Source organism: Loxodonta africana, chromosome 8 (genome assembly GCF_030014295.1).
Source record: "Loxodonta africana isolate mLoxAfr1 chromosome 8, mLoxAfr1.hap2, whole genome shotgun sequence".
NCBI classification, from domain to species: Eukaryota; Metazoa; Chordata; class Mammalia; order Proboscidea; family Elephantidae; genus Loxodonta; species Loxodonta africana.
In genome coordinates this window covers 102,473,787-102,499,313 of record NC_087349.1, presented here as the reverse complement: position 1 = coordinate 102,499,313, position 25,527 = coordinate 102,473,787, and the positions used below count along the sequence as shown (strand labels likewise).

At 39.1% G+C, this 25,527-nt stretch overlaps 1 protein-coding gene and 1 non-coding gene across 40 annotated transcripts in view; one reads left to right on the top strand and one right to left on the bottom strand.

Moving 5' to 3' along the window:
• The window catches only part of SUGCT (succinyl-CoA:glutarate-CoA transferase), a 796,973-nt gene that overhangs the window by 108,256 nt on the left and 663,190 nt on the right, over window positions 1-25,527 (bottom strand). The window lies entirely within an intron of this gene.
• Window positions 3,615-3,721, top strand: LOC111749775 (U6 spliceosomal RNA). Its single transcript, XR_002784968.1, has one exon. It is a non-coding gene; the product is annotated as a U6 spliceosomal RNA (small nuclear RNA).

The following is a 25,527-nucleotide window of genomic DNA, read 5'->3' as shown; positions in this document are numbered from 1 at the left end:
TCACCCAGCTTTACTTGTTTTCCGGTTCCTATTGAATCCATCCATGTTCTTTGAGCTCCTCAGGTCTCTTCTAATCTCAGTTTGTCCTAGATCCCCCTCTTCTGTCCCTCAGAGGAAAAAATTAGAAAGACAAATGCAAAAGGCCAAGTGTATTTGGTCTTGGTGGGTTCTTGCCTTTGCCACTGGAGGAGAAACAGTCCTTGTCAGTGCCTGGCCTTGGCTTTCTGTGACAGTCTTTAGGTCCTCCTAAGGATCCAAGCTTAAAAACAGTATTTACATGGATGAATCAATCTTTCTCTCTCTCTGTGGCTCTCTGTCTCTGTCTCTCCTCTCTCTCTCTCATCTAAAGGTGACTGGAGTTCCTAGATGGTACAAATGGTTAACACATTCAGCTGCTAACTAAAAGGTTGGAGGTTTGAACCCACCTAAAGACACCTTGGAATAAAGGCCTACAATCTACTTAAAAAAAAAAAAATCAGCCTTTGAAAACTCTACAGAGCACAGTTGCACTCTGACACACATGGTATTACCATAAGTCAGAATCAACTTGATGGCACCTGGTTTTGATTTTAACTGTGACTGAATAGAAAGTCTACTTAAGGTTCTAAAACATTTTCTTGTTTGAAACTCTCTTTTGAACAGAAGTCTATTCATGTCACAAAAATGTTCTTGTCTATACAGATAATGATACTGTAAACACGAGTTTTAAAAAGAGCTTTAAGGCAACAGTCACTGACAACCAAATTGTAACCATTTTGTGTACCATTTTGGCCCTTGTTCCAAGCTCCACATGTTTTTGGCATTCTTTTTTGACCAACAATAAGGGCTCAAAACGAAGACTCCTTTTTGTTGCTATTCCAACTGGATAAGAGAACAAATCCATTTATCTAAATACGACTTTGGAACTCTTTGTAGTATGGTGACCATATGCATCAGTCTTCAGAAAGTAAAAACAAAATATTCATTTCCCACTCTTTGTGTTGGAGCACTTTAGGTTTCTGACATGCGGAACTGACACTATTAAGTGATAATTTACAGTAGCTACTTATTGCTTAAATGTGGAAAATTCACCAAGGTAGACCATAGGAATTAAGGAAAAGAGTATACTGAATAAAATAATATGCACAGCTAATCTTCATCATTCACTCTATACCCTTCCTCTCCACCTTCCAGCCCCTGCACACAATTAAATGGGAAATGCCCAACAGAGTTTGGCTGCTGCAAGATTTCACTTTTAGCAAACAGACTTGGCTTGGGAGAGGAGGGAGTAAAAAAAAAAAACAAAAAAAAAAAACAGCATTTTGCCATGGTTCTGTCTTTTTCATACCAGGATTCTTCCAAAGAAGAATCCCTGTCTTTGTTATATGATTATGCCCTTCACATAGTCTGAAGGAAGGAGCTATAGTACAGGGGAGAATTGTGTCTTTATGGAAGATTAGCAGGCCAGTAAGGAGCCCTGGTGATGCAGTGGTTAAAGTGATTGCCTGCTAACTGAAAGGTCAGCAGTTCGAAACCACCAGCGGCTCCATGGGAGAAAGATGTGGCAGTCTGCTTCCTTACAGACCCCTGTGGGGTCCTTATGAGTTGGAATCGACAACAGCGGGTTTTGTTTTTTAGGTAGCAGGGCAGGAGCAGAAAGCCCTCATCTAAAATCTGAGGGGCTAGCTATTCCATTCCAACCCCCCCCCAAAAAAAACCTATTGCCGTTGAGTCTATCCAACTCATTGGGACCCTACAGGACAGAATAGAACTGCCCCATAGGGTTTCCAAGGCTGTAAATCTTTACAGAAGCAGACTGCCACATCTTTCTCCCATGGAGCAGCTGGTGGGTTCAAACCACTGATCTTTTGGTTAGTAGCTGAGTGCTTTAACCAATGCTAAATACTCTCATTGAGAAGTTACTGATTATAATTTTCCTTTTTCTTTGAGAGTGACATTTTAAACAAACTATGCTCTACTATCCTTTGTTCCTTGGAAATCTATGATTTTTGCTGAATTCAGACATACAAAAAGATGAGGCTACCCACCCACTACTGTCAAGTATATTCTGATTCATAGCAATTCGATAGGACAGAGTAGAAATGCTCCATAGGGCTTCCAAAACAGTAAATCTTTACAGAAGCAGCCTGCATGTCTTCCCCCCGCAATATGAGACTAACTTCTCATTATTTTTTATTTTCCACAGAACTTGGGGCCTCATTGCTTGCTATTGACTGAACACCTAAACCTTTGGTAAAACAACATGACCTCTGCTCTGGTGAAGTCTGCATTTTCAATAACTTGATAGGCTTAAAATGAGCAAACACAAAAGGGAAAACGTAGGACAGTGTGAATTGGAACATGCATTGATTTGAGAGTTTCTGAGCTTGTCTTGTTTGTGATAAGCTTTATTATTTGGTTCTTAAAAAAAAAAAAAGTAGCCACCAAGATTCTGATATTTGGGATTCCCCAATGAAAAAGCAAACTCACCACATTATCATCCAGTCGTCAGACTCTACCATAGTAGAACTGTTTTCCATAGAGATTACGATGGCTGATATTTCAGAAGTAGATCTTCAGGCCTTTCTTCTGAGGACCTGGGTCTTAGCCTCACGGATTTATATGTCTTCTCCTTTCTTTCCCTCATTGCCAAAGCTTTATCAGGAGGACTCAATGTATTAAACTCCCATTCCAGCTTCCTGTCCCTTCAAATTGGTCTTTAATAAATCCTTTCCATTTCAAAATTTAATAGTGGGACTTTGGGATGTTCACTCCCTCCAAATTTCCTTAAAAATATGAACACAGAATTTAAATACTTAATTCTATTCACAGATATGCTGATTCTAAACTAAAGTTATTTCTATCATGTGCCAACATGTTATTATTTTTTTCGTAACTAAAAAAATAAATAAAGTTCATTGTAGGAAATTTGGAAAATGCAGAAAATTGTAAAATAAGGAAAAAATTACCCATAATCTCTTTCCCAAACATATTAATATTAACACTTGAGTATACTGCCTTCCAGACTTTTTTTATTTTGAAAATTGATTTTAATATAATTGTAATCAGAGTGTGCTAGAAATTGTGTACCTTGCCACCTCCTTTTAAATATTACATAAATTTTAATGATTTGATGGTAAACTATAATTTAGGTACAGCTGCTTTGTGGGCTGCTTTGGTTGGTTTTTTTTTGTTATTACATGTTATGATGACAAATGGTATCTTGGGGACAAACATAATTTCAAGACAAATAGAAGTGCCACAGTGACTGTTCCAGTGATTAGTAACAAGACCTGGGTTGTGATTTCTTGAGTAAATCTGAATTCATAAGCACAATGGCTAGTAGATCGCAAAGCATTTCACTTTAAATCTCTGGCAACACAGAGACTCTCTTTTTGACCCTGAAAATACAACTAGAATTTTGGTAGAGAGAAAGATTGGGTCTCTAATGGCATCCACTGCAACATGGATACAAATGAGAAGGCTCATCCTGTTGGGCCAAGATTCATTGTGCCATGTGGGTACAAAAGTCTTTGCTCATCATAGCACTAAGATTTACTCACCATAGTGTTAAGAATACTGTTAAGATTTTACACTTCTATAACACTTTCCAAGTTAAGACTTAAGCGCTTTTAGTGCTCAATTCGGCAGCACGTATACTAAAATTGGAATACTTCAGAGAAGATTAGCATGGTCCCTGCACAAGGATGACACAGAAATTTGTAAAGCATTCCACATTTTTTTCAAAACAGCCTGGCACTGATACAGAAACAGATATATTGACCACCAAAAAAAAAAAAAACCCAGTGCTGTTGAGTCAATTCTGACTTATAGTGACCCTATAAGACAGGGTAGAACTGCACCATAGAGTTTCCAAGGAACACCTGGTGGATTCGAACTGCTGACCTCTTGGTTAGCAGCTGCAGCACTTAACCACTATGCCACCAGGGTTTCCGGTACATTGACCAATGCAAGAGAATTGAAAACCCAGATGTAAACCCATCCACCTACAGTCACCTGATTTTCGACGAGGGCCCAAAGACCATCAAGTAGGGAAAAGACAGTCTTTTTAACAGATGGTGCTGGCAAAACTGGATGTACATCTGCAAAAAATGAAACAGGACCCATACCTCACACCATACAAAGAAACTAATTCAAAGTGGATCAAAGACATAAATATAAAACCAAAATCAATAAAGATCACTGAAGAAAAAATAGGATCAATGCTAGAGGCCCTAACACACAGCATTAACAGGATATAAACCATAACTAACAATATACAAACTGCAGAAGATAAGCTAAATAACTGGGATCTTCTAAAAATTAAACACTTACGCTCATCAAAAGACTTCATCAGAAGAGTAAAAACAGAACATACAGACTGGGAAAAAAACTTTTGGCTATGACAAACCTGACAAAGGTTTAATCTCTAAAATCTATAGGAAAATCCAACACCTCTACCAAAAAAAGCCAAATAATCCAATTAAAAAATGAGCAAAGGAAATGAGCAGACACTTCACCAAAGAAGACATTCAAGTGGCTAACAGATTCATGACGAAATGTTCAAGATAAATAGCCATTAGAGAAATGTAAATCAAAACCACAATGAGATACCATCTCACCCCAGCGTTAGTGGCACAAATCAAAAAAACAGAAAATAACAAATGTTGGAGAGGCTGTTGGGAGATTGGAACTCTTATGCACTGTTGGTGGAAATACAAAATGATATAACCATTTTGGAAAATGATATGGTGCTTCCTTAGAAAGCTATAAATAGAAATACCATATGATCCAGCAATCCCACTCCTAGGAATATATCATAGGGAAATGAGAGCCGTCACACGAATAGACATATGCACACCTATATTCATTGCAGCATTGTTCACAATAGCAAAAGATGAAAACAACTTAGATGCCCATCAACAGATGAATGGATAAACAAACTATGGTACATACACACAATGGAGTACTACGTAAAAATAAAAAACAATGATGAATTTGTGAAGCATCCCACAACATGGATGAATCTGGACAGCATTATGCTGAATGAAATAAGTCATTCACAAAAGGATGAATATTGTATGAGACCACTACTATTAAAAACTCATGAAGAGATTTACACACAAAAATAAACAATCTTTGATGGTTATGAGGGAGGGCAGGGGTGGAGATGGAAAAACACTTACTAGATAAGTGTTAACTTTGATGAAGTGTAAGTCAGTACACAGTACTGGGGAAGCCAGCACAACTTGTCCAAGGCAAGATCATGGAAGCTCTATAGACATATCCAAACTCCCTGAGGGACCAAATAGCTGGGGTGAGGGCTGTGGGGACCATGGTCTCAGGCAACATCTAGCTCAACTTGGAAAACATAGTTTATAAGGAAAACGTTCTACATTCTACTTTGTTGAGTAGCTTCTGGGATCTTAAAAGCTTGTGAGCAGCCATCTAAGATACTTCCACTGGTCTCATCCTGTCTGGAGCAAAGGAGAATGAAGAAAACCAAAGACACAAGTGAAAGAGTAGTCCAAAGGACTAAGGGACCACAACTACCACAGCCTCCACCAGACTGACTCCAGCACAACTAACTAGATATTGCCCAGCTACCAGCACTGACTGCTCTGACAGGGATCACAATAGAGGGTCCTGGACAGAGCTGGAGAAAAATGTAGAACAAAATTCTAACTCAGAAAGAAAGACCAGACTTACTGGCCTGAGACTGGATAAACCCCAAAAGTATGGTCCCCAGACATTCTTTTAGCTCAGTAATGAGGTAACTCCTGAGATTTACCCTTCAGCCAAAGATTAGACAGGCCCATAAAACAAAATGAGACTAAAGGTACACACCAGCCCAAGGGCAAGCACTAGAAGGCAGGAGAGGACAGGAAAGCCGGGAATAGGGAACCCAAAGCCAAGAGGGGAGAGAGTTGACATGTAGGGTTGATAACCAATTGCACAAAACAATATGTGTACTAATCATTTAGTGAGAAGCTAGTTTGTTCTGTAAACCTTCATCTAAAGTACAATAATAAAAAAAAAAAAGACATGTTTTCAAACCAATTATTACAATTTTTAAATGTTCAATAAACTTTGTTGAAGGATGAATAGCCCCCGTATCACTAGATTCCTTGTATGGCAAATAAACTGATGGGTAAAAGAACATTTCTGGGCCTGCTGTTGTTGCTGCTTTGTGCTGTGGAGTCAATTCCAACTCATAACGACCCTATGTGACAGAGTAGAACTGCCCCATAGGGCTTCCTAGGCTGTAATCTTAATGGGAGCAGATCATCAGGCGTTTTCTCCAGCAGAGCCACTGGTGGGTTCAAACCGCCGACCTTTTGGTTAGCAGCAGAGCATTTAACCATTATGCCACCAGGGATCCTTATAATTTCCAAATATACCCAAAAGAAATGGACACAAATAACTTATCTCTACCATTTCCTTGTAGAGCCTGCAGGACCCTCTGAGGCTGCCAGCAGAGGTCTGGTGAGAGAGTTCTTTGACATAAGTCTTGTGAGGTATTTGTGGGTATGGGTGGAAAGAATTGAAAATAGAGGCTAGTTCTTGCTCTTCACTTAGAGATTATGGAAGGATGGAGGTCTGTAGGTGTGTGGAAAGAAAAAAATTTGGGCACCCCATGCCAGTTCTCCATGGTCCCTCAAGGTGTAGAAAATTTAATCAGTGCTTCCTCAGTTCCTAAAGAAAGCATGCAGAAGTGAGAGGAGATGTGAGAGCTGTGGGCTGCCAGAGAGAGAGAAGGTAAGAACAGATTCAACTGTAGTTATGACATTATCAAAAACATAATACTAAAGAGAAATTCCAGATTGAAAGAGCCCATGAGCACCTAACTCGGATAATAAATGTGAAAAGGGCCACACTAAGACACATCACTGAGAAATAGTCAGCTTCCAGATATAAAAGATGGTTCTAAAATTTCTAGAAAGGAAAAAAAAAAAATCACAATACGAAGTTAAGAATTAGAATGGCAATAGGTAACTCAAAAGCAACCCTGGAAGGTAGAAGACAATGAGTGGCATCTAGCCAAATACCCGTCAAAGGTGAGGATGAAACGAAGAGCTTTTCTGACATGCAGAGTCTCAGTAAAATTGTGCCCTATGTGTCTTTTTTCAACAGGAAGATGAGAATCTAAAATTAAGCCCAAGTCTTAAAAGCCTGTGAGCAGCCATTTAAGATACTTCACTGGTCTCACCCCTTCAGGAGCAAAGAAGAATGAGGAAAACTAAAGACACAAGGAAAAGGTTAGTCCAAGGACTAATGGACCACATCCACCACAGCCTCCAGCAGACTGAGTCCAGTACAATGAGATGGTGCCCAGCTACCACCACTGACTGCTCTGACAGGGATCACAATAGAGGGTCCCAGACAGAGCTGGAGAAAAATGTAAAACAAAATTCTAACTCAGAAAGATCAGATTTGCCAGCCTGATAGAGACTAGAGAGACCTTGAGAGTACGGCCCCTGGACATCCTATCAGCTCAGTAATGAAGCGACTCCTGAGGTTCACCCTTCAGCCAAAGATTGGACAGGCCCACAAAACAAAACTAGACTAAAGGGGTACACCAGCCCTGGAGCAAGGACTAGAAGGCAGGAGGGGACCGGAAAGCTGGTAATAGGGAACCCAAGGTTGAGAAGGGAGAGTGTTGATTTGTTGTTAACCAGTGTCATAAAACAATATGTGTACTGTTTAAAGAGAAACTAGTTTGTTCTGTAAACCTTCATCTAAAGTACAGTAAAAATAAATAAAATAAAAATTAACCCCAAGTTGATGGTAAAGAAAAAATTCAGGAAGATATTCCAACAGCAGGAATATAGAGAATTGATCCAAACTGTGAAACAGGATAGAGGTCTCCAGCAGGGATGTCTTTGGGTAAATACTAATAGGTTACTCTGTTTGTTTGGTCTTACAGTGGAGTTTTACATTTCCAGTGGAGAAGTTAGGTGTGAATTACTAATACAAACAGAAAACTAAGCAAGGGATAAACGAAAGCAACTGTTAATTCAAAATATATATACTCACTCATAGAACACTATGTATCTCAACTGTGAGCAATATTTATATATTCATAATAATGTAAACACTGACTACTGACTTAATCAAAAGTAGTGATATAACCAATTATGTTGGAAAAGGAGGGGGAGAAGAAGGTTGTGAGTTGTGTGGGAGATGATGTTAAGAGAACTAAATCTTCATTGTCCATGGGACAGAATAGGTCCATAGTATTTAAAATTCTAAAAAATTAGGAAATATCAGTATTAATTGTTATTTTGAAACAAGATGGTAATTAGCAAAAGAAACAACTGTAAGTTCTCAGGAAATAAGGATCTGGAGAGGAGCTGAGGAGGGCAAGGGAATGTTGCTTTTTATTATAAATCTATGAGTACTACTTGTTTCTTTATGCCATGTGTTTGTATTTTTGTTGTTGTATGCCACTGAGTTGATTCCAACTCATAACAATCCTACAGGACACAGTAAAACTGCCATATAGTGTTTCCCAGGTTGTAATCTTTGTAAGAGTAGATCACAGTGTCTTTCATCCCACATAGCAGCTGTTGGTTCGAACTGCTGACCTTTCGGTTAGCAGACAAGCACTTAACCATTGTGCAACCAAACCAAAACCAAACCCATTGCCGTCAAGTCGATTCTGACTCATAACAACCCTATAGGACAGAGTAGTACTGTGCTATCAGGTTTCCAAGGAGCCGCTGGGGGATTTCAACTGCCGACCTTTTGGTTAGCTGCTGATTTCTTAACCACTGTGCCACCAGGGCTTCTCTTGTGCCACCAAACCAAAACCCGTTGAATTCAGACATTAAAAAAAAGGTATGAGACTACTCCCCCCCTTCTCCCCGCTGCCATTGAGTCAATTCTGACTCATAGGGACCCTGCAGGACAGATTAGAACCACCCCATAGGGTTTCCAATGAAATAGTCTTTATGGAAATTGGCTGCCACATCTTTCTCCCAAAGATCATCTGGTGGGTTCAAACCACCCACCTTTTGGTTAGAAGTTGAGCATTTAACCATTACACCACCAGGGTATGGGTTACTTTTATAAAATTATTATTATATTATTTTAATTACAAGGGAAGATTTTAAAATGATAGGATGAAGTCTCAGAACTGGACCTCAGTCTACCTTCCCCCCAAATGCCAAATCCCAGTTCATGCCTACTCTTGAAGCCAAACCAATATGTCTGTAAGCCAAACCTTGCCTATCCACTATAATTACATTTATATCACTCAGAGAACCCTAGGCGAATATGAACCACACTTGCAGATTTTCATCAATTTAACCTGATACGAAGATAGAATTTTGACTGTCACAGCAAAGATTTCCAACCAGCTGAGAATGGGTTATCACAGCCTCAGCTCTTATGCTCAATTAGAATAATGTTTTGGAAGTAGGAGTTGAAGGAATTAAAGAAGAGACTCTTCTAAGCAGTTGACAGGTTTTACCATGCCACAAGTGTTTGAACTCTGGTTCATTTATTTGTTCCTTAGTGACTCCCCTGAATCTGGTCTTGCTGACAATTAAGAGAAACACAATATGCATCACATATCAGATGAGTGCTTTTAAAAGTATATCAGGATAAAAATTTGAAAATCAAGATGGAAAGTTTGCATGGGCCATAAAAATTTCCCCAACCAGGGCTAGAATTTTCCTCAAACAGCAACTTTGGAACACCCAAATGCTTAACTGAGACATTGAGAGCCATATTAAACATCGTATGTTGGCCTTTCCCAGGTGTTCATTTCGGACATAAAGAAACATCTATGATGCACTTATGGAACATCTGAATCTTAGCAGCAAAACCTGCTGGAACTTGTAGTTAACTATCCCCCTCTCATACTATCCACATTCCATACACACACCTTCCTTGGACTAAGAAATTACACTTCTAAGAATTTATTCTATAGGTTTCCCTGCACGATCATGTACAAGGATATTCATCACAATATCATCTGTAATAAAAAAGACTGGAAGCCTGAATAATGCGCAGCATGAGGGCTTGACTAAATGAAGTACAATGTATCCATATAATGGATTATTAAGTAAGCACTAAGAATAAGGCTGCTCTCTATATTCTGATAGGAATTATCTCTAAAATCTAATAATCAGTTAATAAAGCAATGTGCAGCACGGTGCATATCATATGCCATATTTGTGCCTTAGAAAGATTCTCTATTTTTTGTTCAAGTATGTATGTATATACATATATGTATGTATGTATATATATATATATATATGTATGTATGTGTGTGTACACAAAATATCTCTGGAAGAATACAACGAAATTAGGAACAATGGTTGCCACTGGGGAAGGGAAGTAGGTGGCAGGAGAATGGAGATGCAAAGAAATCTTACATTTTACTTATGTTTTAGTAAGTTAGTACCAACTACATGCAAAAAAGGAAGGAAGGAAGAAAGGGAGGGAAGAGAGGAAGAGAGAAAGAAAAGAAGGAAGAGAGTGGCAGACAAGGATTTCTTAAAAATACCCAGTGGCTTTTCTTTTTTTTTTTTTTTTAATTGTACTTTAGAAGAACATTTACAGAGCCAACTAGTTTTTCATTACACAGTTTGTACACATATTGTTTTATGACATTGGTTAACAACCCCCAGGACATGTCAACACTCTCCCTTCTCCCTTGGGTTCCCTATTACTGGCTTTCCTGTCCCTTCCTGTCTTCTGGTCCTTGCCCCTGGGCTGGCGAGTCCCTTTAGTCTCCTTTCGTTTTATGGGCCTGTCTAATCTTTGGATGAAGGGTGAACCTTGAGAGTGACTTCAATACTGAGCTGAAAGGGTATCCGGGGGCCATTCTCTCTGGGTGTCTCCAGTCTCCATTGGGCCGGTAAGTTTCGTATTTTCTGTTAGAATTTTGCTGTACATTTTTCTACAGCTCTGTCTGGGACCCTTTATTGTGATCCCTATCAGAGCAGTCAGTGGTGGTAGCTGGGCAACATCTAGTTAGTTCTGCTGGACTCAGTCTGGTGGAGGCTGTGGTAGTTGTGGTCCATTAGTCCTTTGGACTAATCTTTCACTTGTGTCTTTGGTTTTCTTCATTCCCCTTGCTCCTGATGGTATGAGACCAGTGGAGTATCTTAGATGGCCACTCACAAGCTTTTAAGACCCCAGACACATCTCACCAAAGTAGAACGTAGAACATTTTCTTTATAAACTATGTTATGCCAGTTGAGCTGGATGTTCCCCAAGACCATGGTCCCTACAGCCCTCAGCCTAGCCATTTGGTCCCTCAGGGAATTTGGATGTGTCTATGGAGCTTCCATGACCTTGCCTTGGACAAGTTGTGCTGGCTTCCCCAGTATTGTGTACTGTCTTACCGTTCACCAAAGTTACTACTTACCTGTTGTCTATTTACTGTTTTTCCATCCCCACCTCTCCCCGCCCTCATAACCATCAAAGATTGTTTCTTTTTGTGTGTAAACCTTTTCATGAGTTTTTACAGTAGTGGTCTCATATAATACTTGTCCTTTTGTGATTGATTTATTTCACTCAGCATAATGCCTTCCAGATTCATCCATTTTATGAGATGATTCACAGGTTCATCCTGGTTCTTGGTCATTGCATAATACTCCATTGTGTGTATGTACCACAGTTTGTTTATCCATTTATCTGTTGATGGGCATCTAGGCCGTTTCTATCTTTTTGCTTTTGTGAACAACACTGCAGTGAACATGGGTGTGTATATGTCCATTGTTGTGCCAACTCTTAGTTCTCTAGGATATATTCCTAGGAGTGGGATTGCTGGATCATATGATATTCATATTTCTAGCTTTCTATGGAAGTACCATATCATTTTCCAAAATGGTTGTATCACTTTCCATTCCCACCACCAGTGCATAAGAGTTCCAGTCTCCTCATAGTCTCTCCAACATTTGTTATTTCCTGTTTTTTTATTTGTGCCAGTAATGCCAGGGTTGTGGTTTTGATTTGCATTTTTTTTAATGGCTAGTGATCACGAGGATTCCCTTATGTGTCTGTTGACCACTTGAATGTCTTCTTTGGTGAAGTGTCTGTTAATTTCCTTTGCTCATTTTTAATTGGATTATTTGTCTTTTTGTTGCAGAGGTGTTGGATTTTCCCATAGATTTTAGAGATTAGAACTTTGTCTGATTTGTAATAGCAAAAAAAACTTTTCCCAGTCTGTATGGTCTCTTTTTACTCTTTTGGTGAAGTCTTTTGATGAGAATAAGTGCTTAATTTTTAGACGATCCCAGTTATCCACCTTATCTTCTGGAGTTTGTGTGCTGTTGGTTGCGGTTTGTATCCTGCTAATGCTGTGTATTAGAGTCTCTAGTGTTGATCCTATTTTTCCTCTATCAACTTTATAGTTTTTGAGTTTATAGTTAGATCTTGATCCATTTTGAATTAGTTTTTGTATATGGTGTGAGGTATGGGTCCTCTTTCATTTTTTTTGCAGATTGGACACCCAGTTCAGCCAGCATCATTTATTAAAAGGATTGTCTTTTCCCCATTTCATTGACTTTGAGCCCTTGTAAAAGATCAGGTGGCCGAAGGTGGATGGATTTACATCTGGGTTCTCAATTCTGTTCCACTGGTCAGTGTATCTGTTGTACCAGTACCAGGCTGTATAATACGTTCTGAGGTCAGGTAGTGAGAGTCCTCCCGCTTCATTCTCCTTCAGTAGTGCTGTACTTATCTGGGGCTTCTTCCCTTTCCATATAAAGTTAATGATTAGTTTTACCATCTTTTCAAACAGTGGTGTTGGTATTTGGATTGGGATTACATTGTATTTGTAAATTGCTTTGGGTAGAATTGTTGTTTTGACAACATTGAGTCTACCTATCCATGAACATGGTATGTTTTTTCATTTATATAGATCTCTTTTGGCTTCTTGCAGTAGTGTTTTGGAGTTTTCTTTGTATGGGTCTTTTACATCCCTGGTTAGATGTATTCCTAAGTGTTTTTTTTTTTTTTTTTTTTTTAGGGACTATTATAAATGGTATTGTTTTCCTCATTTCCTTTTCATTGTTCTCTTTATTGGTGTATAGGAATCCAACTGATTTTTGTATGTTGATCTTGTGTCCTGCTACTCTGCTGAATCTTTCTATTAGTTCCAGTAATTGCCTCGTGGAGTCTTTTGGGTTTTCTATGCATAGTATCATAACATCCACAGATAGGGACAGTTTAACTTCTTCATCACCAACTTGGATACCTTTTCTTTCTTTTTCTTGCTTTATTACTCTAGCTAGGACTTCCAGCACATTGGTAAATAGGAGTGGTGATAAAGGGCATCCTTGCCTTGTTCCTGTTCTCAGGAGGAACATTTTCAGACTCTCTCCATTAAGAATGATGTTGGTCATTGGGTTTGCATAGATGACCTTTATTATGTTGAGAAATTTCCCTTCTATACCTATTTTATTGAGAGTTTTTTTTTTACCAGGAATGGGTGTTGGACTTTGTCAAATGCCTTTTCTGCATCAATTGAGATGATCATGTGATTCTTTTCTTTCCTTTTATTTATGTGGTGGATTACAAAAAAAACCAAACCCATTGCAGTTGAGTCAGGTCCGACTCATAGCAACCCTATAGGACAGAATAGAACTGCCCCATCGAGTTTCCAAGAAGTGCCTGGTGGGTTTGAACTGCTGACCTTTTGGCTAGCAGCCGTAGCACTTAACCACAACGTCACCAGGGTTTCTTAATGTGGTGGATTATGTTGATTGATTTTCTAATGTTGAACCATCCTTGCATACCATCCTTGCATACCTGGTATGAATCCTACTTGGTTGTGGTGTATTATTTTTTTGATTTGATGCTGAATTTTGTTGGCTAGAATTTTGTTGAGAATTTTTGCATCTATATTCATGAGAGATATTGGTATGTAATTTTCTTTTTTTTTTTTTTGTGGTGTCTTTGCCTGGTTTTTGTATCTTAGTTATGGTCACTTCATAGAACGAAATTGGAACTATCAGTTCCTTTTCTGTGTTCTGAAATAGTTTCAGTAGTACTGGTGCAAGCTCTTCTCTGAATGTTTGGTAAAATTCTCCAGTGAAGTCAAATGGGCTGGGGCTTTTTTGTTGTTGTTGTTGTGGGGAGTTTTTTATTACCTTTTCAATCTCTTCTCTTGATATGGGTCTGTTCAGATTTTCAACATCATTTTATGTTAGTTTGGGTAGATAGTGTGTTTCTAGAAATTTGTCCATTTCCTCTAGGTTTTTAAATTTATTGGAGTATAGTTTTTAATAATACCCTGTTATGATTCTTTTTATTTCAGTTGGGTCAGCTGTAATGTTCTCCATTTCATTTCTTGTTTGGGTTACTTGTGTCCTCTCCTGTTTTTCTTTTGTCAGTTTGGCCAGTGGTTTGTTGATTTTTTTGATCCTTTCAAAGAACCAACTTTAGATTTTGTTGATTGTTTCTGTTGTTTTTCTATTCTCTATTTCACTTATTTCTGCTCTGATCTTTTTTATTTCCTTTCTTCTGGTAGCTGTGGAGTTCTTTTGCTGTTCTCTTTCTATTTGTTTGAGTTGTGTGGCTAATGTTTTGATTTTGTCCCTTTCTTCTTTTTTAATGTGTGAATCTATTGCTATAAATTGACCTCTTGAGGGCTGCCTTTGCTGTGTCCCAAAGGTTTTGGCATGATATGTTTTCATTCCTGTTTGATTCTAGGAACTTTTTGATTCCATCTCTGATTTCTTCTATTACCCAGTGGTTTTTAAGCAGGGTGTTATTCAGTTTCCATGTAATTGATTTTTTTTTTTTTTTTCCTTACTCTTCCTTTTGTTAATTTCTAGTTTGATGGCATTGTGGTCAGAGAAGATACTTCATATTATCTCAATGTTTTGGATTTTGTTGAGGGTTGCTGTGTGGACTAAGATGTGGTCTATTCTGGAGAACACTGCATGTGTGTTGAAAAGAATGTGTACTTTGCAGCTGTTCGGTGGAGTGTTCTATCTATGTCTATGAGGTCAAGTTGGCTGATTGTGCCCTTTAGCTCTTCTATATCTTTGTTGAGTGTCTTTCTAGATGTTCTGTCTTTTACTGAACATGGTATGTTGAAGTCTCCTACTGTTATTCTAAAACTGTCAATTTCTCATTTTAGTGCGGGTTTGTTTTATGTGTTTTGGAGCTCTGTCATTGGGTGTGTTAGATGTCTATTATGGTTATGTCTTCATGACGGATTGTCCCTTTAATCATTATATAGTGCCCTTCTTTGTCTTTTATGGTGGATTTTGTTTTAAAGTCTATTTTTTCTGAGGTTAGTATTGTCACTCCTGCTCTTTTTTGGTAGCTGTTTGCTTGATATATTTTTTTCCATCTTTTGATTTTTAATACATTTATGTCTTTGTTTCTAAGGTGTGTCTCTTGTAGACAACATATGGATGAATCCTTTTTTTTTTTTTTTTTTTTTAATCCATCCTCTCTGTCTCTTTATGGGTGCACTTATGTCACTTACATTCAATGTTATTATTGATAGATGTGAGTTTATTACTGTCATTTTGTAGTGCTTTTTTTGTGTATGTGTTGTGGTGCTGATGTTTTCTTTGTTCCTCTTACTCTCCTGTTCTGAATTCCTTTTATTTGTGGACATTTTTCATTTATTTCTTTTTCATAGATTTTGTTTTTACTGAGACTTTATGTTTTTCTTCTTTATTTTCATGAGTAGGCTTGTTGACTTTCTTTGTGGTTACCTTGAAATTTACCCTTTTCCTAGGTTTGAACTACTCTCTTATTATTTGGTATCACCTTGCCATCCCCCTCTCCATTTGAAAGCTCTATACCTACACCATTTATTCCCTCTTTTATTGTTCTGACATTGCTGTCATTTACAGATTAACTTCTCTGGTTCCCGGTTGTAACTCTTTTGGTTTTGGAGAGTCCTTGAGAGTTCCTTTCGTAAGTTGGTATCTGGCTGGTACAATCTTGTGTCCTAGATTCAGGCTGTGGTTTGATGTTGTTTGTTCTCAGACTGAAGTTTGATTTGTTTTTTACATATTCCCTTAATTTCTGTTTATCTGGAAATGTCCTAATTTCACAATCATATATGAATGAGGGTTTTGCAGGACATATTATTCTTGGTTCACAATTTTTTTCTTTCAAGGTTTTATATATGTCATCCCATTGCCTTCTTGCCTGCATGGTTTCTGCCAAATAATCAGAGCTTAGTCTTACTGTTTCTCCTCTGTATGTGACTTTTCATTTTTCTTGAGCTGCTTTCAGGATTCTTTCTTTGTCTTCAGTTTTACCGAGTGTGATTATGATATGCCTTGTTGTTTTTCTTTTGAGGACTATCCTATGTGGGGTTCATTGAGCTTCTTGGATGGTCAGCTTTTCATCTTTCATGATATTAGGGAAGTTTCCTGTCAGCAATTCTTCAATGATCCTCTCTCTGTTTTCTGTTTTCTCCCCCTGTTCTGGAACTCTGATCACTCGCAAATTTTTGCTTTTATTGTATTCCACAAAATTCTCAGGGTTTCTTCACTTTTCTTCATTCTTTTTTCTGATTTTTCCTCAAACAGGGTTGTATCGAAGTGTTTGTCCTCAACTTAGCTGATCATGTCTTCCATCATTTCAAATCTGCTCTTCAGCATTTCTTTGACACTGTCCATTTCTGAAATCTTGTTGTTTATCTTTTGGATTTCTAATTGTTGGTTTTGTATGATTTCTAGTTGTGAATTTATTTTAGCATTTTGTTCCTGTATTATTTTCCTGAATTTTTCCTTTTTTTTTTTTTTTTTGCCTGTATTTTCCATGAGTTTGTCTCTTTTTTCCTTATTTTTGTCTGCTTTTTGCTTCAGCTCTTGGATAGCTCTGAATATGAAAGATTTGAATTTCCTATTATGTAGCTCTAGTGTCTTTTCTTCTACTGGAAAGTCATCTGGTGTTTTATTTTGGACACCTACTGGAACCATCTTGTGTTTTTTTTAGATGTTTTGATATTGTCTGCCGTCTTTGCGACACTCAGTAGTTATTTTCTTCATTTATTGATTGTAGATTTGTTTGTCTCATCCTGCTTTTTTGTTTTATTTGATTACATCTGAGCAGGCAGGCTGTGCGTTCTTTGTTGTTTGCTCATCTGTAGGCATGATACTTTTCACCTCCTTGTCCAATGGGCAGGGCCAGTTGCTCAGCTATGGTGCAGCAGAGCAGGTCCAGCTGAAGGGGTATGGCTGGGATAGGTTGCTTGTGGCACACACAAGGGCCAACAAGGTGGGGGAGGAATCAGTGCAGGGCATGTTCTGTTAAGCCATGCCTGTGCTGCTCAGGGTGTGATGTTCAGTACATGATGTAGGCAGGCAGGAAGGAGGGGGGAGGCTGTGAAGTGTGGATCTAAGATAGGTATGGGAAAGAGGAGAGAGAAACAGGAGCCAAAAACAAACAAATGAAAAGTGCTAAGAGAGCCTGCTGTTGGAGTGGAGAGATGAGAAACTGAGAAGTGGAGAAAAACAAAAAGGGGGGAAAATGGAAAAAAGGAAAAATAATAATAAATAAATAAATAAATAAATAAATAAAAATTAGGGAAAAAAAAGGGAAGAAAAGTCCCCAGGGATCCCACTGGTGTGGCTTCGAAGACTGGGTGTGCAGTACAGCCTGGCTAGAAGGGGCTCCCAAGCTGCAAAAAGAAAACAAAAACAACAAAAAACAAAACAAAACAGAGCAAAGCAAAACAACCACCACACACAAAAAAAAAAAAGCCCCAGGGATCCCACCAGCATGGTGGTACAGGCCAGAGAAGCAGTTCCCCAGTTGAGTGGCACTTCACAGCCACTCAAGAAGAAACAGAGGTGGCATATGGAGCCAGGTGTTTGAGAGAAAGGAGGGGGAGGTGGTGAAAGGCATGGAAGAAATCAAAAGCAGAAGAAAGCAATATCAGCAATGAACCGCGCTCTGGGAGCTGGCCAGTGTGGGCAAGGCAAATCCAAGCACCAAGGGGACAAAGCCAGTGCCTCCCAACCAAGAGACTGTAGCCAGCGGGAAACAGAGGAGGCTGAGCAGTAGGGGGGAGAAGGATCAGGGGTGGGAAAGCATATATCACTGGTTACCACGTGCTCTGTCTCCTGCTGGCAGCTCTATGAAGCTGCTTGTCGGTACTCCCTGTCCACCAGTCTCCAATGTGGGCAAGGCGAATCTGAGTGACATGGGCCCTGCATTTCCCAGCTGGCCAAGAGACTGCAGCCAGCTATGAAGCAGGGGATGTCGAGCAGTGGGGAGAAAGATAGGGGGTGTGAAAGCATACATCATTGGTTACTAGGTGTTCCATCTTCTGCTGGGAGTTCTGTGAAGCTACTTTCCAATACTCCCTGTCCACCGATCTCCGACAGGAGTCCAAGATGGCAAATCCATGCTGCGTTAGCTGATAGGGGATTACCACACGTATCTCTCCTCACTCTCTGTTTTCTGTCAGTTTCTTATTCCATTCAGTGCTTGTATGAGTTCTTCATCTCTTCATTTGACGTTTAGTGTTCCAGGATTGATGTTTGTCTCTGTTTTACTTAGTTTTTTGAGTCTTTGCTGTGGAAGGACGGTGTGGTGCTTTCAACTACAGCACACATTGGCCAGAAGACACAGTGTATTTTCTAATCAAATTAGTCAACGATCAAGACAAAATAGATTTTTTGGACTCCTGAATTTTACTCTCATACTCACTTTAGTACTTAAGCATATGAAGAAGCTCTGTAAGTTCTAAAAATCTATGCAAATACAAGATGTGTTTGGCATTGCTACCGGAGTCACTAGCTAAATCAGGGACAGCGAGTTCTTAGGTCATGAGCCACCTGTTGAAGATGTTACTGGTAGGTCCATGAGAAGCAAGAACTTTGTCTAACTCATGTCTGTATAGCTAGAGCCTAGAACAAGTGCTCAATATTTGTTGGACAATTAAATTGAACTAAATAGAATGACGAATTCTTGAGAAAATACCCCCAGATGATTGTTAAAGGCCTAGAACAAGTGCTCAATATTTGTTGGACAATTAAATTGAACTAAATAGAATGACGAATTCTTGAGAAAATACCCCCAGATGATTGTTAAAGGCTGTGTGGTAGGCAGTATAAAGACCCCACAAAAATGCCCACATTCAAATCCCTGGAACTTGTGAATGTATTACCTTACATGCAAAAGGGTAGATGTGATTAAGGTTATAAACCTTGAGATAGGGAGGTTATTCTGAATTATCTGACAGAGTCCAATCTAATCACATAAGCCCTTAGAAATAGAGAACCTCTCCTGGCTGCAGTAAGAGAGATACAATGTGAGAAGGGCTCAACCCAACCTTGCTGGCTTTGAAGATGGAGGAAGAGGCCATAAGCCAAGGAATGCAGCAGCCTCTAGAAGCTAGAAAAAACTCTGTTTTACAACCACAAGTAACTGAATTCTGCAACAACCCAGATGAGCAAGGAAACAGATTCTCCCCTAGAGCATGCCGACATCTTGATTTTAGCCTGATGAGACCCTTGTTAGATTTCTGACATACTGAACTATGATAAATTTGTGTTGTTTTAAGCAACTAAATATGTGGTAATTTGTTATGGAAATAACAAAGAACTAATACAATCTGCCAACTCCTAAGCCAACTATGCAGTTAACCATAGTTGGGAGAATCTTAAGGACAAAATCAGAGCGTAAATGCTGGCACTCATTATGCTCACATGCCATTGACAAGGGTTGATTTTGAGTCAAGGAATGGAGAATCTGCCTACCCACTGCATGCTGATTAACAGTTCTAAGCTCAGCCAAGAGGTCTGTAGAACCACAGTGGGAAAGGGAACTTCAAACAAACAAATTTCTTCCACATTGTTCTACTAGAGCCATCCCTCAAATGCATCCAAGCCAGTGGATGTGTTTATGATGAAATATAAATATTTGTAAGCACCCAACACAAAAGCACATGCTCTGACTGAAGAGTCTGCCCTGCAGAAAGGAATGAGTTGGTCTTGCGCATAGGTGAGAATATGGAAAACAGACCTGCTCTAACAGCAGAGGTTTCAGGGCTAAACACAGTTTAACCAAAGGTGCAACCTCCCCTTCATTTCGACCTGTCAGCCAGGGAATGAGAAAAATCACCATGATCTCTTTCTTAAAGGACGTTAAAGCCTTTTGGAATTTACATGGAATAACTGAGAAACTGCTTTTATTAAAATTTCTATGAGCAAAAAGTCTAGGGTTTTTTTCAAGGAGAAAAGTCACCTAAAGTAAGTTTTAAAAGGATAAATTATTGATATAAAGCTAGGAAAGCAAATTGGCAAACTATCGACAGGCTACAAGGCTCCAAATCTGTTAAAAGAGCAACTAAAAGAAAAATGGAATTGACCCTTTCAATTTTCCACACCACACATTGAACAGTAACTCTTTGTTCTTAAATAGATCCTTTCCTTTTGGAGACACAAAAAAATCAGAATGGAATAGGATAAATATAACTTTGGTCCACATTAACAAAGCAAAACAAGGAATCAAGACAATTTTCAAGCTAGATAAAAACAAAGAAAAAACTAACTTCTCTCCTCCCCCAGGAAGAGGAGGGGATTTTTTTTCCCCCCTCAGATTTCTGTGTAACCTGCTCAAGGTCTCCAGCACCTGAATATATTCAGAGGGGTATCAGGATGTTTTCAGGTTTATGTCCCATAGGAAGAGTCCTTTGCTAGTAGAAACTTGTTCACACTTAGTTTTGTTTAGTTTATGGAGAGTGCATGAACTTTCCTAATGTAAGTATGATGTTACAGGGTGTTGAATGGGTCACAGCAATAAATTGGAATGGGACTTCATCTCATCACTGTACTACATGTACTTTGGACATGTTATCAGGAAGGATCAGTCTCGGGTAAAGGACATCATGCTTAGTAGAGGGTCAGCAAAAGGGAGTAAGACCCTCAACAAGATGGATGAACACAGTAGCTGCAATAATGGGCTAAAGAGCAGCAACTATTGTGAGGACGGCACAGAATTGGACAGTGTTTCATTCTGTTGTACACAGGCTCACTATGGGTAGGAACCAACTTGACAGCACCGAACAAGAACAACACCACTTTAGTAGATTGCCCCCCACAGGTAGAACGGCCATGGCTCTGTTGGCCACCCATTCCAGATTTGGATGTGGGAACCATGATCGCCACAACCAAAGGGTGAATAGAAAATACAAAATGGAAGATGTGTGATTCCTGTCTATAAATTATGTCATAACTCCTCTAGACTAGGACTTCACCAGTGTGAGATATGACTTTTTTTCCCCCTCTAAAACCTCATGAAACAAGAAGCAGTTACATCCCTGGATAGGGGGTGGGGGAATATAATTACCTTTTGACAATAGAGTGCACCCGGGGATTTTCAATGCAAAGCTTTAATTTTTCTTTTACTTCTTTTGTGGGTGTGTAATCCTTTCAGAAACTTTTGGTCTACATATGGGTAGACCTGTGATTTTATACAGCCTAATGAGCTTCAGAAGAAGCCTGGCTGCCCAGTGGTTAAGCACTTGGCTGCTAACTGAAAGGTCAGCAGTTTGAACCCACCAGTCACTGTGGGAAAAAAGATTTGGCAGTCTGCTTCCATAAAGATTACAGCCTTGGAAACCCTATGAGGCAGTTCTATTCTGTCCTACAGGATGGCTATGAGTTGGAATCGACCGGACAGCAATGCATTTGCTTTTTTTTTTTTTTTTTAAATGAGCCTCAGACAAACTTCTAAGTAACAATCGTGAATAAGCCAAAGAGAGATTCTCACGTGGTAACATTTACTGTATTGAGAACTTTTTTTTTCTGTTTGCTGATCTTTTCCCTTTTACGAAGTGAACACTCATTGAACATAATATATCCTGAATATTTTGCAGGTGTTAAACAGCTGGCTTTAATTTTTGAAGACCCAAATCCATCAATTCAAACCAAGGGGGAAAAAAAAAAGAGCTCTATTTATTTAGGTTATTTTGACAGTAAATTCTTCCTCTCTATTCTGTCCTAGGAAAGGTGTTGTGTTTCTCTGTAAAAATAAATGTTCTGTGAAGATTAAGATGAGACCTCATGTGGATTTGTTCCTTAAAAAGCTGAAACGTCAAACTGTGATATTACCTTCTTTCTTCTATCCCTTTAATTTAGGCTACAGGGACACATATTAGCAATACTGGCTTACAAATGAAATAGTATATCTTTCTATAATGACACAAAATACTATGATATGGTAAGTGGCTTTAAGTTAAGGCATTGTCTAGACTGAATATGAAATTCCCATCATGGGAGAATACTGGAGTGGGTAAGAGGGTATCATCAATCATAGCATATCAAATGATATTTGAAAAAGGGAGGGGAAATTTAACAAAGGCATACACTAAATTATAATTCATTAGGGGTTTTGTCTTAGACTCAAGACTGTACTCCAACATCTGGGCTTTTTTGTCCTAAGTTTCCAGTGTCAATGGGAATCAACTAATTAACTAGTTATCTTCTCTCTTCCATGCCAGCCAAATCATTCTCTGCTTCCAGCTACCAGAACAGGGTCCAAACCATCAAACTAAGAACAAAGAGGAAACAGTTGCCCAGAGTACTAGCTTTTGTTAATAAGGCACCTTAACATCATTGAAGAGGCTGGCATAATAAAGGGTAGTTGTGTGTGGTAGGAGGCAACCTTGTCCAGCTCTTCTCTGCTATGAAGACTATAAAAAAACAAAAATAAGAAACATTGCTGTGAAGTCATTTCTGACTAATAGCAATACTATAGGACAGAGTAGAATTGCACCATAGGGCTTCCAATGAGCAGGTGGTGGATTCGAACTGCCGACCTTTTAGTTTGCAGACATAGTTCTTAACCACTGCACCACCAGGGCTCCAATGAAGACTACAGCCTTCTCTAAAATATTCCAGTGCATGTTCATTATAACCTACACCTGTGGGCTGGTCATCTGCACTAAGCAGAGGTGGTGAGCTGGCATGGGAAAAATCCTTATTAAAAAGCCAACTCTAGATATGGTTGGCCCAAGATAGGCTTTAAACTATCTTCAAATATGATAAACCAGATTTGTTCATTAACATAATGAATATTGGAAATGCTCTTTCATCAGGGAAATTAGTGGCAAGATATGTGAATTGGGTAGAAATATTGTAGAGGAATGTCTATCTTTGTAGAAATGAAGTATATGAATATGGTAAGTCCGATAGCCTGCACCCTTCAAAATGGTGCCTTTCAGGCCTTTCTTCCTAGTCCATCTTAGTTTGGAAGTGCCACTGAATCCTGTTCAGCATCATAGCAACACACAAGCCTCCACTGCACACGAGGTGTATTGGCCAGGAATCGAACCCAGGTCTCTCCTGTGGAAGGTGAGAATTCTACCCCTGTACCATCTAAAAGGACAGAGAATGGATCTTCATAGGGCACACAGAATGGGTTCTATGATCATTTTTGTCTGCTTGCTAACAGATAAGTATGTGGCAAAATCCATCTCCTATCTTGCTTTCATTGTAACCTTGTACTGAGAGTGTGGTCCAGGAGTCTTATAGCTCCTACCTACCTGGGAATGTAGGAGGTTATCAAAATCTACAAGAAATAGCCTAAAACTAATGAATAGCCAAATTGACTAAGATCTTTTTGCAACAGTGGTGAAGAGACCTTCCTTCCTAAAAAGCTACAGCCAGTAAACAAAATTGGTTACAGTGTGGTGTTAATTGGTTTAAAATTACCTATATTTTCTTCATGTAAGAAAAAAATACATGTCCTAAAGCTGCAAATTCTATTGAAAATGTCATAGTTCTCTGCTCCCATATCTCACATAGATATACTTTATGAGCAGATCACACCTGGAAAAACAATTCACACCACTCAGTCTATGTTACTATCTTGGAATTTTTGTTTTGACTTTGTTAAAAATTACCCAGTGATGTCTGGGGCTTTTATTTGTTTGTTTCCTTCAGTGACTTTGCTTAGGAAGGAAAAGTGGGAGTAGCCATTTATGTCCCATTTGTGGACTTTTTTCTTTCCTTTGGTGACTAGTAGTTTGGAGGACTTCTTTCTGATGAGATAGTGAGGTATGGGTAATTATTTCTTGATAGCAAAATATAACTTTAGACCAAGTGTCTTCTTCACTCCATCACACATTCACTCATTCCTGCTCGCGGGCAGGGAACACAGAATGCTGTAAACAAAATGACAATATGTGAAGCAGGAGACAGAAAATAGGAATAGTACCTTAGATTTTGAGTCCCTGGGTGGCACAAACAGTTAAGCACTCAACTACTAGCCAGAATTTGGCAGTTCAAATCTACCCAGAGGCACCTTAGAAGACAGACCTGGTGATCTGCTTCTGAAAGTCCACAGCTTTGAAAACCCTGTGGAACATAGTTCCACTCTGCACACAGGGAGTCACCATGAGTCAGAATCAACTTGACAGCAACTAACACAACCACAACCTTAGATCTTTGCTACTGTGGTAGATAGCCTCCAAGATGGTGACCAATGATCCTTGCCTCATGGTATTCCTGACCTTTTTGGTCTCCTCCTACATTGAATAGGGCTGACCTGTGTGATCAACAGAACACTACAGAAGTGACTATGTGTGACCTTTAAGGATAAGTTATAAAGGATATTGTAGATTCTGCTTTAGTCTCTAGGATAGTTTGCTCTGGGAGAAGCCAGCCATCATGCCCTGTGTAAAGGCCTACTGGAGAGAAATGGAAGCCTCTCCCCAGCAGCCAGCACTAACTTGCCAGCCATGAGAGCCACCTGGGAAGCAGATCCTGCAGCCCCAGTCAAGGCTTCAGATGACTGCAGCCCAGGCCAACTTGTGACTGGAAAATCATGAGGGATCCCCCGCCCCCGCCACACACACACACACACACACACACACAGAATCACCCAGCTAAGTTGCTCCTAAATCCCTGACCCACAGAAACTATGAAAGATAATAAGTGTTTATTTTGTTTGAAGTCACTACATTTGGGGGGTAATTAGCTGTGTTGCAACAGATAACTCATACAGCTGCTAGCCCAACAGCCTTTTCCACCCCCATTCTCTTTTAATAGAGGTTTTAAAAAAGTAAGATATTGATTTTCTCAGCTTCCCTTTAGCTAAAAGTGGGCATGAGACCTGTTATGACTAATAAGACATAAGGGGGAGTATACTTATAAAAGGAACAGGTACAAAAAGAGAGTTCACTCACCCAGCTCTTTCTCCCATGTTTCTGCTTTGAACATAATAACATCTAAAGCCGAGGCAGCTGTCTTACAGCTGTCTAACAACTAGAACGCCACGAGCGTGAGGATGAAAATCTAGCAGCAAAAAATTATGGAGTAAACAGAAGGAAAGAGCCTAGGTCTGATAATATTATTGGGCAGACACTAGTTCTGGCAAACTCCTACCAAAAAATATCTTGTTATGAAAATAAACCTTATTTTTTTTACACCATTAGCTTGATTTTCTATTACTTGCAGTCAAAAGCACTCCTAATTGATGAGATTTTTTTAACCGAGAGGGTAAGCTTTAAATAAAATATCCTAAAACGTAGAATTGATTGAGTGGAAGACATCAGACTGTGAGGTTTCACCTATTCCTGTTTGGAAAAGGGGTCACCTT